Source organism: Pantherophis guttatus, chromosome 1, assembly GCF_059756535.1.
Source record: "Pantherophis guttatus breed Tessera chromosome 1, ASM5975653v1, whole genome shotgun sequence".
In the NCBI taxonomy this organism is placed as follows: domain Eukaryota; kingdom Metazoa; phylum Chordata; class Lepidosauria; order Squamata; family Colubridae; genus Pantherophis; species Pantherophis guttatus.
The window spans coordinates 32936889-32947259 of NC_142063.1; positions in this window are offsets into that span (position 1 = coordinate 32936889).

Sequence of the window (10371 nt, forward strand, 5' to 3'; positions counted from 1 at the left end):
TCTTTCCTGGTTCTGGAGCTCCAGCACTCAGTCACTCAAGCCCTGATCATCTCATGCTTGGACTATTGCAATGCGCTGTACATGGAGTTATCTTTTAACAGTATTCAGAAGCTACAACTGGTGCAGAATGTGGTGATGAGGGCAGTTCTTAGGGTCTCTAGAGTGGCTCATGTTACACTGCTGTCCCACAAGTTGCATTGGCTGCTGGCTTACTTCTGAGTACAGTTCAAGATGTTTGTTATCATCTTTAACCCCTTCATGGTTTGGGCCCAGGTTATCCGAGGAGTCATCTCACCCCATTGGGATTGGCTCACCCCTCCTGTGCTGGCAGAAGGGGCATGTGTGAATGCTGTCAGTCAAGGAATTTTGGCTGGGGGGTGGGGTTTATCCCCAAAAAGAGTCTTTTCCGCCATGACTTCTGTCCTTTAGAACATTGTGCCTCTAAGGAGAGATCCACACACCCCTTCTGACCTTCCATAAGAACCTGATGACCTGGCTCTGCCTGTTGGCCTGGGGCCCAAGGGGGATGCATCACAGTGGAGGTGGTTGATGAATTAAAACAAGATCCCCCCCATATGCATCCTTCTCCCCACCTTTTAATTGCAAATTATTACTATTATTATTTATAACTTGTTTGTGAGCCACCCAAAGTTGCCTCTAGATGAGATAGGCAACAAACAAGTCAAGTAAGTAAGTAAGTAGTAAAATTAAAAAATAAATAAATGTGCATTTAAAAATGAATAAAAGCTAGAAAACAAATAAGACTCTTGGAATATTCTTGGGAAAAGTCAACTCTCCTCCAGTATGTATTATTTTCCAGTAACAGAAGACAAATTTTAATACTTTCTACACATTGTTTGCAATTTTTTTCAGTGTTTGCAACTTTTCAATATCATATTTCAGGGGTCCCCAGAATGACATCCATGAGCACCAGCGGTGAAATCCAGCAGGTTCTGGAGAACCGGTAGCATAAATTTTGAGTAGTTCGGAGAACTGGTAGCAATATCCTTCCCCCAGGAGTGGGGAGGGAATGGGGATTTTGCAGTATCCTTCCCCTGGAGTGGGGTGGGAATGGAGATTTTGCAGTATCCTTCCCCCAGGAGTGGGGAGGGAATGGAGATTTTGCAGTATCCTTCCCCTGGAGTAGGGTGGGAATGGAGATTTTGCAGTATCCTTTCCCTGCCATGCCCATCAAGCCACGCCCACCAAGCCACACCACACCCACCAAGCCACGCCCACAGAACCTGTTGTAAAAAAAATTGGATTTCACTACTGGATTATACTTTCATAAAACCTGAATGTTGTTGTCCCAGTGAGTATGGGGGTGATCAAACGGGGGAAAATTGCATGTTCTTTATAGCCTTAATGATTTAGAAAAATAAAACAAATGTTTGTTTGTCAAATATAGAGGAAGGGTTCTTTTTTCAAGCAGTGAATAATACTGATGGCTCATAGCAGTAAAATTGTCAATACCATTTTGATTGAGACAGACTTTATTTTTGTTCTGGCTTCCTATCAGGCCTTCAGCTTGCCAAGTTACAGCCTTCAGCAAATCCTGGTTTAGAACTCTCTTTTGATGTAATCCCTCCTGACCTTTACTTCTTCCCCTCTTGCAGACCAGAATGGCATTATTGGCACCTGTTTGTAAGTACATTCCACCCCTTCTTACAAAGCCAGTCTGATGCTGTAAGGGATACATTAAATGCTACAATTGCCCACAGGACTATTCTCAGTCTATAACATGTGATGTTGGGGAAAAAAAACAAAACCAGGGTGCAACTCATAAGATCAGATAGAACCAATTTGGAGTTACTCCAAATGAGATGACAATAACTTTTTACTTATAAAAAGTCCATCATTTTTCTTCAGAACATGTCAAAATTATGTGGATGCCAAAGCTCCATGGAATTTCTATTGAGAATTGTTTGAACTTATTTGAAACATGTGTATCCTACCAACTAATCAAAAAGTATTTGATTGAACTTTGTCAGGAATTTAATGTAGACACATGGAATTAGTATTTCTGAATTTAGGTTTCCAATATATTCTCTATTCATGGAAGTGGGACATGAATATTGAGCTAGAGGTCACAGCTGTATATATAGAGGACATATACTTCTCTGTTGGGTACAGAATACCAAAAGGCTAATATTTATAGTAAGATTGCCCAATCAAACCAAGAGGTTTTTTTGATGCTTGCTAAGCTAAAAGGTTGGCACGCACTTGTCAGGTTTCAAGATTGTAGCTTAGAGTACTTTCTGCTATCAGAGTATTTATGACACAGCTTCAGACATGCACAGATGCACAGCTTCAGCAATTAATAGCCGCACTTGCTGGAGGAAGATCAGATTGAGGATTGCCCAAGCAGAATATACATAAAATAGTTTTCTCTTAGTTCCCTGAACTTACCAGTATTAGAAGACTCCGAAGTAGAATTTGTTTGGTTGGCTTCATTTGCTTCCAGGGCAAAGTATCTACTCTTCATGGCTACTAGAAAACAGGCATTTCCTTACCACCAATTAGCCTCAGTTGATTCCCCTTGCAACCTCATAGCACCATTATCCCTTTTGCCAAAAAATTAATGTAATAATTTTCCCCAACTGGTGCCTTTCACCTGCAGTTTCCAATATTCCTACATGTCTAGGAATTCTGGATTTTTCAGTTCAACACATGTGGAGAACATCCAGCTGTCAAGGCTGACATAGAATTCTTGCTAATCCACTGGATTGGGGAGAACCAATTAATCAATCAATTACTGATAACAAGGATTTGGTAATAGCCATATTAAAATGAGGCTTTAAAACAAAGATCTGTATCATGTGAATTTGGATATGGTCCTACTACTTCATGTCTTCAGGAAAAAATGTTATATTATTACTGTACTATTATTTTTATTGTTACTGTAAACCCTTCTATAAAAAAATGAATTTTCCCCCGGAGTTTCCCAATCGTCAAGAGATTGAGTATCAAAATCCTCAATTTATAATCATAGGCCCACTTTCCGGGAACCTTCCTCATGTGGTACAGTATCTTCTTTGGTAGAATCTGGAGTATACTTAAATTCATAGGCTGATCTAATTTTTGCATCGCTTTCTCTTAAAGGAAGGCCTTGAATGCTTTTAGAAAGCTCAATATAGGTCAAACTTTGTGGTTTAAAACCTATTCCATTGTGATCCACTTTATGTACTTTAATAGATTTCTCCCCATCAGCATCAGTAAGCTAAGTGCTATTACAGAGCCAACCTTTTGCTTTCATTTTCTTGTAACTTGCAGTTAAATGGAGTTTACTCCTTTGGAAAACTATAGATTATTTATAGTCACTAAAGAAGAGGCACAAATGCTGGCTTGCTACTGTGGTTGCTTTTAAAGGCTTTTTATTGATTAATGGTTTGCTCAATTCTTCCTGCTACGCCCTGAACACTAAATCAAATGTTGTTCTAGTTTCTCAGAGGTGTTTGTTTTGGTAGACCATATTGAAGGCAGGAATCAGGTACTGTACCTGTAAACTAGAAGGAATAGGACAAAAATCTACAACACACGTGCAAATAAGACTACAGATTGTTCTAAATCCGCCTGCCCTCACAAATCTCCATCTTTTATTTTGGTGCATTGATTTTTTGAAAAAAAAAATCTGCCAGTTTCAAAAGTTTTCTTCCTCTCTTCGTTGCCTACAGCTGAATTGATACCATAAGTGAGAGGTTAAGAGATTATTCACAAGCCTGGGCAAGAATACTTGACTTAAATGGGTGTAACAAATATGAGCACATTTTTACAGTGTTTTGACCGCTGCACGATACTTGCTTCCTGTCCATTTCTGACCCAACTAAGAATACTGATACTGAAGCATTAGGCCTGATTTAAAGAACTATGCTTTAGAGCAATCTTCTCAAGCCATTCTGTAGTTCTCCTTGGTTTACATGTGATAGAAGAGTTCATAGAGGATTTCTTTTGTGTAAGACATGCCCACTTTGCAAATGATTTGGAAGAAGTTTTTGTATAAGCAAAGCACCTCTGCATTTCAGACTTCAGCAAGTGAGAGGAAGTAGTTACTTTGAACCAGTCCCTGGTGCCCAAAAGGTTGGGGGCTACTGGGCTAGGGACTTAATCCAGCAAAGCAATTTTATGTTTTTAGGTAACAAAGATCATGGAATAGTATTGACCAATCAGATGAATATGGGCATTGTAATCAGTGCTGTAAAATAAATGTAGAGTAAAATAATGAATTTGTAACAACAGCTCCTCCAGCTTCACTGCTGCAGCACTGCAAACTACCAACAACCAATTGCAGCTCTGGTCTCAATTCCTGAAAATTTAACAATTAGCTCCTCCTGTGAGTGGATATGAGCAGGCTCCAGCGTACTACTGAATGCAATCCAGCAGCAACTAAAAAGGAAAATCCAGTCTAGGCACTATATTCACAAAAGCATTACTTCCAGATTGCAGGAGGTATTAATTCCATTACGTATTTCACTGATTAGACAGTAGGAATACTCTACCCAGTTTGGGGAATTGCAATTTAAAAGAGAAATGGAGAAATTGGAACAGATTCAGAGAACTATCATGAGTAAGAGGACTGGAAGTTACTTTCCATTGAGAAACAGTTAAAGCTGGACACATTTTGCTTGCAGATGAAGACTAAGGGGAGTTATAACCATAATGTATACATGTATATATATTATTATCCTACCTAAGATAGCAATAGCACTTCTATATCGCTTTACAGTGCTTTACAGCCCTCTCTAAGTGGTTTACAGAGTCAGCCTATTGCCCCCAACAATCTGGGTCCTCATTTTACCCACCTCGGAAAGACGGAATATATATTACCCCACCTTAGATGAAATGGGACAGCTGAGATCAAGTTAAAATTTAAAAGATCAACCTGAGTTTAAAGAGGCATAAACTGTAAAGTAATTAAACAGATTGGCTAGAACAATGATATATCCACTAGGTATCTGGAGGCTTTCAAAGAGAAGTCTGATAGCCTTTTGTCAGGAATGATTTAGTCAATCCCAGCCAATGAAGAGACTGGACTAAATCACCCACGAGGTTCTGCACAACCGTTCCATTCTGTAAAAAAACCCCAAACCCCTTCATGTTTGATAAACAGAGAAGAAATACGGGTAGTTATGGGAGATTTGTATGAGATTTTACTTGTCACTCAACTTAAATGATAATGGCAGCTTTCAATCTGTGATCCAGACTAGAGTGCTCCATGATTTCTTAAAAAGAGATTTTTTAATTTTTAAAAAATGCTGGAAATTTTTCCTGTCAGATTGCTTTGTATTACATTAGTACTTTGTATATTTCTCAGAGAAAATGAATTGTTTTTCAAACTTACAAGATCTTTGATTTCTTTGTTGAAGTTGCCTGGTTTTAGATATGTATAGATTGGAACTCAGGAGAATATGTCAGAGTTTTGTAGTAGATAACTGCTGTGAGAAATGTTTCTATAAGAACAGTTAAAAATGCTGCAATAAATAATCTAATAATTTGATACCCACCAGATTATACTATTGTTCTTCTGCAGTGGACAAATAAAAACAGTTTTGGTGAACAATTTCTCTTGCTCATTTTTCTCAGAAGAAACTGCTGTATAAGAGTTGATTTCGCAAAGAGCTTGTTTGAGAAAGTAGATGTTCTGGTTTACCATGGAAAATAGTAACACAAGCCCTTTATAAATATAAAGTTTATTCAGTATATATTGTTTAGAAAAATAAGTTCACATTTCAGAATACAAACAAACAAAAACACAATTTTCCAGGCACAAACCTCTACATCAATGTTTCTCAACTGTGACAACTTGAAGATATGTGTTCTTCAATGCTTAGCCACATCTTAAAAGTTGCAAAGGTTGAGACACACTGCTCTATTCAGTACAACATACATACATATTTTCCAATCTCTTTGGTTTGGGAGCAAAGCACAACAATCTCTCCAGAAATGCAATGCATCCTTCTTTAACAGTGCAGCAACATGTTTGCCTCCTAACATCTACATTCCATGTAATTTTCTTCTTTTGTCATAAGGCACAATCAAAACCATATTGATTTACCAAAATAAGTTTTGTTCCAGGTGTAAAATTGTGGGCAACAAATGGACACGGTCCAAGCTGATTGAAATATTCACATGCTTTTCTTTCTTCATTAAGTTGAGAAGTATAAAATTAAGTTATTAAAATATTACAAGAAATTTAGAAAACATGTCAATCTATCCTTTTAAGATATGACTGCTGAGTGATGAACTGCAGAAGCAGCTTAGGCATAGTTCAAAACCTTCACTACCTCTAGTAACATGCATTCCCCTGATAACAGGAAAGAAAGACTGTTTTATTCCTCCCACGAACAGATTCTTGCTTACTTGTATTTAGTTGGACAATAGCCATTTACTGAAGGCTGGTTACTATGAGATATACGTAATGATCAAAGGATAACTTAACATTCTTCACTAGCAAACCACACTAAACTGAAGGGAGCTGTGTAGGATTCCATAGGCTTCACACTGGGCCCACAACTGTTCAATACTTTTATGAATGACTTGGATGATGAGATGGTGGTGCTTGTTAAATTTGTAGATGACACAACAGTAGGTTGTAGAAAAAAGCTAACATCCTCCAAAAAAACCCCTAAATTTCAAAATAATCTGAAGAAGTTAGAGAAATGGGCTGAAAACAAAGAATGAAATGTAACAGAAGCAAAGACAAAGCAGAATTCAAATGTCTAGTATTGGCAATATTATTTGTGGGGAAAAAACCATGGAATTACAATTAATAAGAAACACTATGAGACAATTGTCTGATATTACTGCAAAGAAGACAAAAGGCCCTTGTAGGCTGAATCAAAAGAAGAAAGTTTCCAAATTAAGAACTGACAGTTTTTCTTTATTTTGCATTGGTCAAGCTACATCTTGAATAATGTTCTCCAGTTCTGGGCACCACACTTTATAAAGGATTTAGATAAACTGGAACAGATTTAGAGAAAGGCACTAAGGAAGATCAGGGAAGGAGCAATTTACTGAACATATTAAACTTGCATTCCGTTTTCATAGTAGGAAAAATGTTGATTCCCATTATCAAGGAAGGATTAGTTAAAGCAGAAGTTGAATAGACATTAGGGATATTTTAATCTAGGTCTCTGTACTAAACATAGGATTGGAATTGATGACCCAAATGGCTCCTTCTAACTCTATTGTTGCAGAATTCTAAAATTTTTCAATTTTTCTTTTTCATTTGGGCAAAATATAACACAGAAAATAAATTACATAATAAAGTAACTCAACTATTTTTGCTGTCAATACAAGCCTGACAAAATGTTGTGACTATTTAGGTGTCCCAGTAAGTTTTCACTCCTTAAAAAGTGTCATCTTTTATTCAGCCTTACTTGGAAGGTTGGAAAAGAAGACTGCTTTAATGAATAGCCGAGATCCACTATTCTCATGTGAGCTGTGAAACACTTCTTCCAAGTAATTTTTGATGACCATGACATTGTATGGGATTGTAGTTTGAATGGGAATTAAAATATTACATTTTAATATGATACACTAATAAAAAATATTTAGATTTTAATGAACAGAATCCAGATGAAATTGCATTATTGCAAATATCTCAACCTTAATCAGTATTCATATAAGTCAACTTATATTGGAGAAAATTTGGAACAAAATATGATTCAAAGCACAATTTTGGTTGTGTTACCCAATTCCTTCCAGTTTCTCTATATAGTATAGATAGATTTATGCACCCATTAGCATGTAAAAAGAATGAATGGGTTTTCTAACTGTTTAGATCACTGATTCTCAACCTGTAGTCCACAAAACAGTCACGGGAGGGGGGGGGTCCGCAAATGTTTGAAGAAATGTTATGATTTAAACCAGGTCTTGGGGGTTCTGTGGCCAGAAAAGGTATTTAAAGGGGGTCCACAGTGAAGAAAAGGTTGGGAGCCACTGGTTTAGATGATCACTTTTGGATACATAATTGTTACAACAGAAATCCAGCCATAACTATAAAAAGCAGTCAAAATGATTTAGTGTTTAGCCTGGAACAAAGTAGCGTGCATGGCTGAAACCAAGACATTTATCATTTACCACACAGCCTTTTTGCATAGCCGTCATGATCACCTCCAAACTATCACAAACCGTTTCATAGAGCCCTGTGATTTTTCTCGGTTGAACAGCTCTTGTATCCCCTTCAGCTAAGTAACTGGGGAATGCAGAAACATATGCCTTGATTAGTTTCCTAACTTCACAAGTATGTATTCATAAGTTGGTTTTTTAAAGTGACCACTTACCATGACAAGCACAGTTGTTCCCCCCTCATGTTACAAAGTCAGTGAAACAATGCTGTGGCCTGATACCTTTTTAACCTCAGGTGGGAAAGGAAGAGACCTGGGCCAAGGCAAGTATATCTGCAGTGCCACTGCTGAACCAGAAGTTCTTCAGCCCAACAGTATTGACAGCAGCACGCGACCATGTAGGTGGGTACCCTGTTTCCCCCAAAATAAGACATCCTCTGATAATAAGCCCAATCAGGCTTTTGAGTGCATGGCAATCAGGCCAAGTGCTTATTTCAGGGTTCGAAAAAAATATAAGACAGGGTCTTATTTTCGGGGAAACACGGTAGATGTGCCACATTTTGGAGAGGACCTTAGTCGTCTTGAAACTGGATCCTCTGTTTTTTTCAAGACAATTATTTCAAGTTGGGAATTCTAAACCTGGTTTTTTTTTTTATTATCATAGTTTCTAGGATGCATTCGTGGCAATTGGAAAGTGCATACAGATTTCTGAGATGAAATATCCATCTTGTAGGCATTTTCCCCAACACATACACACCTTTTGCACAGTGAAGGGGCCTGCTACCTAATACATTTTCCCACTTGAAAAATGGTTGTGGGAATAAGCAATTCATAAGTTTGATTTTCCTTTAAATAGATTTCTTTACATCTTGGGAAGCTGTACCGATTTCTGAGTAGGAAGCGCTGCTAAAGTGGAAAGGATAATCTTTATGAATTACAGGCATATGACTTCCACAGTTCTTCTAAGCAGTTTTCTATATTGCTGGAGAAATAATGTTAATCTCTTTAAAATAAACTTACAGTACAATACAGTACCAACCCAGACAACAACTTTGATACTGTTCTTACAAGTTTACTAAAATTACAAAATTGCATTAATTTAGATCACATACAGAAGGACAACTTACTCCTCTCAGAACAGATGATCAATTAACTACTTGGCTCAGCCTCTCTCTGGTAGTAGGAATACTACTGATTGGAGTAATTATATCTACTATAACCCCTCCCCCATTTCTGCAGCTATTCTCTCAAATGAAAGAAGCCAGAGATGCTTTTCTCCAGAGTCAGGACAATCTTGGGTGCAACCACTTAACCTACCGTTTTATTCATTTAAGATGGACCTCTACGTCTCAGCAACTTAAACAGAGCACTTACATGTGCAGCAAAATCTCGTGATACAGCTTCTTGTAGATTGCACCATTTTGTGTTTGAAAACAGGCTACTGATAGGAAAGCAAATCCTCCGCCAAATCAAAAACTAGCTGTGAAATTTATTTTTTTCTATGTGCAGGAAAAGCAATAAGCACAAGAGATCCAAGTATGATGTCTGTATTGAACACCTCAAGAAGACGACTACATTGTGGGTTCTCATTCATACATCAAAAGCTTCCTTCCACTATATGCACATTCTATCGGCCTTTGGTAAGATTTTTCAATGGATGGGAATTGCCCTAACTGGTAATCCAGGCAGACGGATAAAAGCTAGTATGGCAATCTTTTCCACCTCATTAAATCAAACAAGAGGGAAGAAGGATCTTGGCTTAAAACAAATAGCCTTCAGGTTCTTGCTACATGGTGGATTTGGAAAGGACCTGTTTTTCCTAAGCACACAGTTGTTTACAAATAATGTTCCAAATATGTGTTTCCCCCTCCCCTTTAATGATCTAATAACAATTGCAGTACAGGCAGCAACTGCTGACATGTTCTATTTCTGCAGAGGTTCTTGAGATAACCTGACCAGATCATTCTTCCTCATCTTTGGTATATTGCAAAAAGAGACAAGTGAGAAATAAGATTGGGAGAATGCTTTTGTGTATGATCACAATAGCAAAAAGCACTCTGTTAGAGGATATTCCTACATTCAGTTGTATCACTGATGTTTACCCAAATCGTAGACCTGTAAGCACATTCTGACATGCAGAAAGGCTGAATGGATGACGGCATAAGCTCTCTTTGCCAAACCATTGCAATTCAACAAGTTGAGGATGGAATATGGAGGAAGAAGGGAAAATATTTTGAATATTTATAAGCAACATACCATCTGTCAGAGGAATCCTGTATTTATTTCACATCTACTACCGTTTCCC